Source organism: Apis dorsata, unplaced genomic scaffold, assembly GCF_000469605.1.
Source record: "Apis dorsata unplaced genomic scaffold, Apis dorsata 1.3 scaffold_83, whole genome shotgun sequence".
Taxonomy (NCBI): Eukaryota; Metazoa; Arthropoda; class Insecta; order Hymenoptera; family Apidae; genus Apis; species Apis dorsata.
The window spans coordinates 569895-580952 of record NW_006263381.1 but is presented as its reverse complement, the minus strand read 5'-3'; positions in this window follow the sequence as shown (position 1 = coordinate 580952).

Genomic DNA, 11058 nt, shown 5'->3' with positions numbered 1-11058 from the left:
AAAAAAAAAAAAAACAAACAAATTTCAACTCTTCGATCACCACTTCGCCATCTCTAAATCTCGTGATTACTCACGATTATTAGAAACTTGACGGAAATTCGATGAACAATCTGGAGCAACCCTTCTTGTCGCAACCCCGTCCACAGATTAATTAACCCCTTAATCGATACCTCTGCTTCGAGAGATCGCCGATATTCCCCCCGAAGAGAACAAAACCGACAATTTGCCTGTTTAAATCGATCGAACCACCCCTTTGTCGAGATTGCATCGATCGATTAACCCCTCGATTCTGTCGAAATTTCGATCGAGGAAATAATAAATAGCGGATTTGTTTCGAAGAGAATCGAGAAGGAAGAAAAATTTGTTGAGAAGGGATATTTACACAATGATCTATTATCGTGTCAGCTTTTATTATGCAGATCTTGGTTAAGAGTTTACGGAATTCGTAACGATCGAGGGAGGGCAACGTTCGAACTTGAAGGATTCGTGAAAGTTTAATAGTCTCGAAGAGCAGAATTAGGAGAAGGTCCTTAAGGACTTGGGCCTTAGAAAGCAATATTTAATTAATACAGAGTAAGGAAGAAAATACAAGTAATCGATATGTAAAAAATATACAAATCCGTGAACAAAAGTAATTTTAATCTAGTTTTCCAAAGAAAGTTTCTATTTTTTATATATCCAACTCTTATCGCGTGGAACCGTCCTTAAGGCCGATGAACTATGATATTTACGAAAATTTTCCCGTGTCGTGGATAATGTGAGACGTGAATGGTCGGAGTTATTCTCGATAACTCTTGGGATCGTGAGTTAAAGTCATCATTTTCACAAGTTTATGAAAAAAATAATTCACTGTAACGTAATATAATAACTATAAAATTTTTAATTTTAAATATCCTGTAAATTTATCAAGAAGCATTTAAATTTCAATTTTATGGTGGATACGACACCTCGAAATATTTATTTTAATTTAAATCCATAAGTTTCTTGTTGTCTTTCTCTCTTGTAAATTAAACTTAAGTTTCGATTGCTTGGTATTAGAAATTCGATGATTTTTGCACGCGATAAGAGTTGGATATATAAAAAGTAGAAACTTTCTTTGGAAAACTAGGTTAAAATTAATTTTGTCCACGAACGAATATTTTTCTATACATTTGTATATTTTTTACATATCGATTACTTGTATTTTCTTCCTTATTCTGAATTAATTAAATATTGCTTTCTAAAAATTAAATCTCCATATAAATCGAAAAGAAATATTTTTCGATCAATTCACTCCTATCTTCTTGTGCTTGGATTTATATATCTTGGAATCGCTCGTGTGTCCCAATATCATCGTCGACCTTCGTTCAAAAAGAACTGCTAAAGATTTCGTTCGAGATCGAGATGCTATTTCATCCTCATTCGATGAATTTCCAAATATGTTTTTTCGCGCCCATCTAAAAAAATCTCTTAAAATCTTCATTCCTCTCAATTTGAACGAAAAAAAAAAAAAAATATCTCTACCCGCTCGTTATTTAAATCTTTCAGATTCCAGAACGAACGCGATTCCAGCCACAAAGTGAGGGAAGAAAGTTTAACGAGTTTCCGTTAGCACTTTGGCTTTATAAAATATATGGTGGATGACGAAAAGAGAGAAAAAGAAAGATTCTCTCATCATCCTTTATTAATCAGAAAAAAAAAAAGAGTATTCCAGAAAGGAGAAGGAGGAAACTTTCGAAACGAAGAAGAATCCTCGAAACGTAATTTTGTTTATCGTTGACTCGAATGTATCGCCAACTTCATTAAAACTTTCTTCGATTCGACACTTTAAGTCGCGTTAATAAACACCGAGCAAAGAAGATTCAGATTTTCTAATGATGGAAATACGTTTCATTCTCGAATCACTGGTAATTTCGTTAATTTATCCGGGAGGAAAATTTTATTTGGCTAACAATTACCTCGATCTCGAGGTGAATGAAAGTATCTAAATTTTATATTTCTTCTAATCTCTCGATAGCCTCGAAAATGAATATTTCTTTTTTCTCGGTCGGTAATAACACGAATATCGATCGATAAATTATACCTGTGCACAGGAAATTATAAATTATATCTGTGTAACAGGAAAAGAGTAGAAGAAAAAAAAAATAAGAGGAAGATGTTGGGCAGAGATAATAAGATTGCGAGAGATAATTGGTTCTCGGGGAGAGTTTCAGAAAGCCATCGATGAGAATGGCTCCCATCCGTTTCTCGCGATATCCTAAAGCAATAATTGACCAGGGACCTCGTTTCCCTGTATCCTCCCCCTGAGTTTTTATAAATTTATCACACAGCGGGGAACATTAGAGACAGAAGGAGAGGGATTAGATTGCCTTTCCCCTCGCTTCGTCGATTAAAAATTTTTTAAATTTTACCCAAATTGTAAACATTTTCCCGGAAACCCTCGACTCTTTGTATTTCGAGACAGCAAACGCGAATTAAACGTCCCTCGTCCCTAAATTGTTTAATAATTTCATTCTTTTTCGTGATAACGACAGAAAGAAAGACATTTAATTTTAGCACAAATAAGAAATCTTCGAAATCTTCGAAATCTTCGAAATCTTTGTCCAATCATCTCGATAATTCGAATTTCTCTTCGAAAGAAAGCGGAAGGAAGCGTAATGTTTACGAAACAATCGGGAGGATCGTCTTAGCGACACGACAGCCGGAAATTCCCTGGAAACGGGGAAAGAAGAAGAAGAAGAAGGGAAGCCTCCTCCACGAGCCAATTTCATTAGACACCGGCCAACTTTTCTCACTTCCTCGCCTTTGAGGTCCTCTCCCTCCTTCCGATAATAATAGTCTGACGCTTCCCAACAATTCCAAACTTCTTTCTTCTTCGAGCTCTCGTGAGGTACACGCTCTCTGCTCGAAGCGCGAGAAATGGATCCGCGCTGGATTCGAGAGGATGTTGGGGTGTTTGACGAGAGATTTATCGCGTTCAACAGAGCTTTGTTTGATCTCGAACGTTATCGGCGAGATCCTTTGATCTCGTCGAAATCGATGTTCGTAACTAAAAGGCCATCACCGGGGATCTTTTATTTAATGTTTCTTTACTGAGATGGACGAGTCGTTTCATCGAGGAAACGTTTAGATTCAAAAACACACAAGTCAATTAATTTGATAGTTCATGGAACTTTGGGGAGAAACAAGACGATGCTCCAATCGACTTAAACCCATCGCTAGGTTTTAATGTATTCTTAACGATAGGTTTAAGTCTAGATTTGTCACTAATTGTTTCTCATTAAAAGGTTTAAAGAGGGTCTAAAGACGTTGAAATATGTTGCAGTGGATGTTAACACGAATTGGCTTAAACCCATCGCTAGTTCGTATTGATTCAGCGATAGGTTTAAGTCTCACACAAGTCTAGATTTATCACTGGTTGTTACATCTATTGCTTAAGCCAATTTGCATACGTAGCATACGTTTCAATTTAAAGGAGAAAAGTTTTGGAGAGGGTTTTCAAAGATGTTGAAATATATTGAAATGGATGTATCTATTCAAACGATGAATTTAAGGCAATAAAACTCTAATAAGTTTGATCTTTAATCGACTTAAATTCTTCTAATTTTAAGGTTTACAAATATTGGAACGTATTTCAATGTATATATATTTAACTAATAAATTTTAATAATAGTTAAATCTATTAAATCAATAACGCATTTCAATTTGAAAATATAAAAATTTTAGAGAGGGACTTAAACCCATCACTAGATTTTTAAGATTTACAAACGTATTGCATGTATATCTTTAATGTATATACTGGTTTTAAAGATAAATTATAACGATTTCTCTAACAATGATAGTGAATATCTTACGTGTCGAAGAATGGCATCCATATTTCTTTTTGTGAATGCGTAGCGATAATTTATCGATTCTTATCGATGCATGGATGTCACGTGACATTGCAAATTGCAAATCGACAACAGTTTGATAATGTGAAAGAAAATTAAAAAAACAAAAAAGAATTATAAAAGATTTTGGTATCTCGATTTTAATCCATTGTTAATTTCCTATTATTAGCGAATTATACGAAATTAAATATGCGATCCATTAAAACAACGGATAAATCTTATGAAACATTAAATTGGATGCACTGCGATCAATTTCGATATTTATAATATTTACGCATGCATTATATAATTTTCTATCGAAAACTTATTCCAGATATAAATAAATAATGTACGTTAATTAACGAGATTTAACAGGATTATTATACTATATTATATTATACTTTAAAATGACTTCAAATATTATATATTGTACTTAGAAAATTTAAACGATAAAACAAAAATAAAATATAATTTACAACGTTCAACGAGAAACTTTTAACTTTTTCTCTTATCGATCCGAAAATATATCTTCGATACTTGACAAAACATTCTGTTCGACGTTTACAACGAGACACATGAACGAATATCCAACGATTCCAGGAGCGAGAATGTTATTTGAATACATTTGAACGTGTCGAACATTTATTTTAAGGAGATCACCCAATTTCCAATTAATCTCTTTTCCAACCGATTTCAAAGTCCAACCATAAAATTGACCAGAGAAGAAATAATCGAAGAAGCTTGCCTATCGTTACGAAATTACGAGGATCCGCGTAGGAATCAAAAGCTTTCGTTCGTTAATTAACTCGACAAACAGATTATGTTGATTTAATTAACACGAGTGGAGGTTTGGAATTTTATGAGAATGAAAAGATAACTTAACTCGGGGACAAACGAAACTTCGAAAGATTTTTTGCAAAGAGATTAACGAAATGGAACGTACCGGTTAACAGGGTTTTTTAGGAAATTCATGGATGATGAATCTCTGGCGGTTGGGAATATGCACACGATATGGTGGAAGGTAATTGAAAGTTGAAGAGAGAAAGAGAGGGGAAAAAATGAGAATCAACGAGTTTTTTTAGGATTTTTTAAAATGCGAAATTATTATTTTTTGGAAAATTTATAAACGTATGAGTTTATCCATTCGGACGAGAGATTGGGAAAATCTGAAAAGAAATATGAAAATATTTGCGAATCGTTCAGATCGAAAATTTATGGATAAAATAATATTCCAAGTTCGATTTGATGAATTTTGAATAAATAAGAAAAATTTCCTTAAAAAGAAAAAAAAGAGCAAATACGAGATGTGGGTTGAATTGTTATAACGCTTGATACGATTAATTAATCGTGTATACGATTGTCAATTTGTCGGCCCAATTATATGCTATACCCCAATGTTTATATACGAGCAATCGATAATTCAGCGTATATAATAGTAATTATTGATAATCTGGTAATTATTAAATTAATTCATCGATAATAAATTTCGGATCAGACGGTTTATTTACACCGTTCGATAAGATAATATCAAATTTCGCAAAATGAATTTTGCTCTCGACTCATTTCTGACTTCAATTTTTCTCCCCTCGAGTTATATTTATTATCGAATTTTTTTTATAAATCCCTTTAACTGTTTATTCAACGGATGAAGATAATATATGTATCCCATTAATCGCTTCCTCGAAATAAAACGAGCGCCACCCTCCTATTTATTTTCGTCCTTCCAAAACACCAAATGGATCGGACGTATTAAACGAGGTCGTTTTGCAAAAATACAAAAAACGAGCAACACTGCTGGCGGTGAGACACAGTCGTAATAAATCATTTACTTTCGTTTCTTACCGCCCACTTCTTCTTTGGATTCAAAATTTACCTATATCGGCGTATATCGTTGCTTATAAAAAGGATTTAAAAAAATACAATAAAAATCCTACACGGTTAAATCCTAATTTATACATTCTCCATGAATTTTTGAAATATTTGCCGTTATCATCGATATTTTTGAGATACAACAATACACAATATTGTAATAAATACGATCATCGAAACATCGAAATATAATACGTCTAAATTTTGTTACATAAAAGAAGCATTATATTCTATTTCCTTTCAAAGAATAAATTTAAAAGATCATCGTACATTTTTTTTTTAACAATTTTTCGTTAACAAACCTCAATTAACCCGCATATTTGAAACATCCTTTATAAGGGATCAATACCCGTGCGCTTCGTACGTATATTTTATCATATTTAATCCGCCGCGTTCTATAACGCGAAATAAAAACGAGCAGCCTATGGATCCGAAAAAACTTGGTCCGCGAAACTTTCGACTTTCAACCGATAATTGTTCCAACAATTTTCGCCCGGTTCGAATCGATATTTTTTTTTGCCCCGCGAAACTTTTAACTGCGGACGCCGTTTAAACCGGGTCGTTATTCCCGGTACTTTACAACCCGCCCCTCCTTCCCCCCTTCACTCACGACTCACCACGACGAGGAGGAAGTCAATTCCATTACCAACTCGCGCAGAAGTATTATCTTCCCCTTATCTTTACGATGCGGAGAAATAATCCTCCTCTCCACATGGAGGAGAAGGAGGAGGAGGAAGAGGAAGAACGAAAATCGCTCGGGGGATTCGGACGTTTTCAAGCTTGTCTGGGATCGTGATCGAGAGAGGAAACGGCGCGTAACGGGAAATAATTATCCCCCCTCCTTTTCTCCCTCGGCGAGGAACGATTCCTAGTCGAAGGAAAAGGGGGGGACACATAAATTCCGAGCGAGGCGTTTTTTGCGCTCGCATGGATATGAGCGTGTACGTTTTATAGAAATTCTACTTCTGAAAGAAATATTCTTTTATTTTAACGAAATAAATTTATTAAATATTGAAGTTTTAGCGGACGCTCAGTAACCGAGGAATAGTGGTACGAATACTCGATACTTTCGAAGGGTCAGGCAGATCTGTTAATTGAAAGAAAGATTCGAATATTTCGCGTGAGTTCGACAAGGGGAAGAGCTATGAAAATTATCTCTTTTGTAACGAGTTCACGCTTAAAAAAATACATTTAGAATCGAGGTTTCGATCTTGGCTTCAATTTATTATAAGATGTTGCAGTTGTAGTAGAACAATATGCCGAATCAACGACAAGCCTTTTCAAGTCAGAGGAAACTATACACTTGTATACACTTGGATACAATACTCATTAATGATTCTCTGACACAGTTGAAAGTCAGAATTACAACGGGAGTTTATGAGCGCGATTTTTGAAAATCGGAATGGATTTGAATATGGACTTAATTATTAATCCTTTGGAGTTGACAAACGTTATACGTTGAACAATAAAGATCTGAGAGGGGATTACGAAATAAAGATTGGTATGAAATAATGGAATGATGCAAAGTTGATTTACTTCCTAGCGCGGAGACTGAAATGAACTGAATTTTGCCGCGATAGAGGCAAAGATATACGTGTATATCTCGCGTATCTAATAATGCAAAGATATGCAAAATATGCCGACTATAGCGTCGCGTGAACAATATCACGGGATATCTATTAGCGTGGAAAGAGTTATAGAGTTAAATCGATATCATCTAAGGAAACGTTGTTGTTGACATACATCTTGCGCGCAATTATTCATAAACAAACTAACAAGATTTCTATCTTTATTTTTACACGTTTCGACATTGCCCATTGGAAATAAAATAATACGATAAACGAACACGAAAGAAGCGACAATTGCTTCCAAATATTATTTTTCCAAATTGAATAACTCCAGTGAGAGAATTAACCAAATTAAAAGAACAAACAAACCCGAACAATTCCAGAGCTAAACCATAACTAGTGACACAAAAGTGTACACAAAATTCTATCCAATCTTTTTTCGACAACTGCACTCCATGTTTATTATCCGCTGAAAATCCACGCGAAGAGACAACAACTATTTCTATGCAAAATATCATTTTTCCAAATTGAATAATTCCACTGAAATTAACCAAGTTAAAAAAAGAAACAAACACTTCCAAATAAAAGATACGATCAATTTCAATTAAACTACACCCGTAAACGAGCGTGGACGGGAAATTCTGTCCGATCTTTTTCCTTCCTTCCTTTTTCCCCCCTCACGAAAAATTGGAAAAGCTTGGAAACTCGTTTTGAAAAAACGATTCGAAAGACGATTTCGGGGAATCACAAGTTCAACATCGATCGCAACGAACAATTTCGCGAGTTTCTAACGAACGCTTCACCCGAAAACGCGCATCTTCGTTCTCAATTATTAATTATCGAAATATTTTCTATTTCCCTCTCTCGCTCGACGCGCGATATAAATCGAGGTGGGGCGGAAGGGTGGAGGGGTGGAAGGTTCCGGTTGGGGGCCGAGGGTGAGATGCAAGCATCATTAATGATTGGCTTTATTCAGCCAGGAAATTACATTTTGCACGAGCATTTTGTTGCGTTTGGCGCTTCGTGTCAACGCGCGACACAACGCGTATCGAACCGGAACGAATTATTTCGCTCGATTGCGCGAATACGCTTTCGTACCGACGGTTCGTATCGACTCTTTTTTCTTTTTTTTTTTTTTTTTTTTCTCCTTTTTCCTGTTTTCGACTTCTATTCTATCCAAATATCCCGCGTCTGATTAAACGAATTCATATTTTTCAACTGGCAACGAAAGGCCGATACCGCTTTTTTGTCATTTCTTTTTTTTTTCTCCGTTTTATTCGCGATGAAATTCGTTTTGAATTTGTTTGAGAATTAGGAAAGCGTACGTGTGTTTAAATTGGTGGGGATTAGTGAGGATGATCTTTGAGATTTATTTTCGCGCGTGAACTTTTTTTCTTCTTCTTTCAATTTTCAAAGAGTCGGAAAAAGTGGACGAGGTGGATGATTTTGGATATCGTTGCGAGAAATTGAAGCTTCCTTTTTTTTTTTATTTGTATCGTGGATGAATTGCGTGCATATTCGTGAATAATAAAAAAAAAAAAAAAAAGAAACGAAGACAGAGACGAATTTGATTTCGATGGAATAAATTCATAGAAACGTAAAATATCAATGGAAAACGAGTTGTTAATTGGTACGAAATTTCGATTCGATATATACAGATTATATGTATATAAATTCGTAGTTCATATGACGAAGAATTTTCGAACGATTTTTATTTATTTAGAAATAAATTTAATTTTTAATATTTTGAATATCGATCATATTAAATTAGTCGTCTTTACGACTATATTCGATATATATTTGAAACGATAAAAATGCTCGACTCTCGAGGGGGAAATTCCCCGTAACTCAAAGGAACAATCTTATTAAAAATGGGATCACTTGGAAAATTTCGCTTAGAAAAAAAATTCTATTTATCATTTACGTAATCGTACGAATTATGGGAATCGAAGCTGATTCTCATAATTCCTCTTCGTAAATCCCTTCTCTCTCCAAACTTTCCATCTCGCGGAAATTCAACAAAGATCCGATTGAACGTATCCCGTGTTCAAAGGGTCGAAACGATTCCGAGAGCAACGATCTTCTCGTTCCTCTCCCCCTCCCCTTTCTCCTCGTTGATCGAGAACGCTTTTGACTTCGACCGAAGGTAATAATGGCACGAGAGCAATGATAAGTTAGTCACGATCGATCATTAACGAGGATTCGAAGCACGGGAAAATTACGTTCGAACGCCAGGAGCGCCACTCTGCCGACATACCCCGACGTATCGATGACGCGACGGTGGGCGCAGAGAAATTGTTTCGTTCCTCGAGGAGCGAATAGGTCAGAGGAGGGTCGTTGGAACGATCGAACGATATTTCGATCCAAGGAATTCGTTCCTTTATTTTTTTTGAACTGGGTTCGGTATCAATTCGGTCAGGATAGAGATTTTGAAAAATTTTTTCCTTTCTTTCTTTTTCTAATTTTATATGTTGATTCGATGATATAAAATTGGTTGGAACACGAATTTGCAATGAAACGGGATAAAAGCGTTTCGAAATGAAAGGAAGAAAGGAATTATTAATATCCGTGTATAAATATTCGTAATAAACGTTCGTATTCCATGTTGGATTAATACGTTGTTCGATAATCAACAATAATCCCGTCACAAATATCACGAGCGATTCGGGATCGCGATGGATTAAAAATAGAACTTTCACGAATCAAAGGGGAATATATAAAATTCAATTCCAGTTCGAGCAATCCTATTAAAATTATTTCGTTTCCATCATTCAAATCTATATATTTGACAAATCATATAAGTCGGTATTATTTTTCGAGTAATCTTCCAATTTCTATTCGATATCGATCATTTTGTTTCACTTGGAATCGATATATATTTCGAATTATCTTCCAATTTCTACTCGATATCGATCATTCTCTTTCACTTGGAATCGATATTTTTTGAATAATCTTCCAACTTCTATTCGATATCGATCATTCTATTTCACTTGGAATCAATATTTTTCAAATAATCCTTCAACTTTTATTCGATTATTGTGTTTCACTTGGAATCAATATTTTTCGAATAATCTTCCAATTTTTATTCGATATCGATCATTGTGTTTCACTTGGAATCAATATTTTTCGAATAATTTTCCAACTATTTGATATCGATCATTCTGTTTCACTTGAAATCGATATTTTTCGAATAATCTTTCAACTTCTATCCAATCGAAAAATCCAATCGAATCTTATATCGATCATCGTGTTTCACTTGGAATCGATATCTTTTGAATAATCTTCCAACTTCTATTCGATATCGATCATTCTATTTCACTTGGAATCGATATATTTCGAATTATCTTCCAACTTCTATTCGATATCGATCATTCTGTTTCACTTGGAATCGATATTTTTCGAATAATCTTCCAACTTCTATCCAATCGAAAAATCCAATCGAATCCTATATCGATCATCGTGTTTCGCTTGGAATCGATATATTTCGAATAATCCTTCAACTTTTATTCGATCATCGTGTTTCACTTGGAATCGACATATTTAGAATAATCCTTCAACTTCTGCTCATCGTGCCTCACTTAAAATTGATATTTCACCGATCGATTCCGTTCACGAACGAAAAAGGTGACGCAGGAATCGTTGGATTCGGACAAATTTCAACCCTAATTATCGATCGAAACCTCTTGCCGCGAGGTTTAACGAGATTTTCGTCCAAGCTAACCAACTTCCACGATATCCAATCCACGATTATCTACGTAAGCCATTGCCCAATT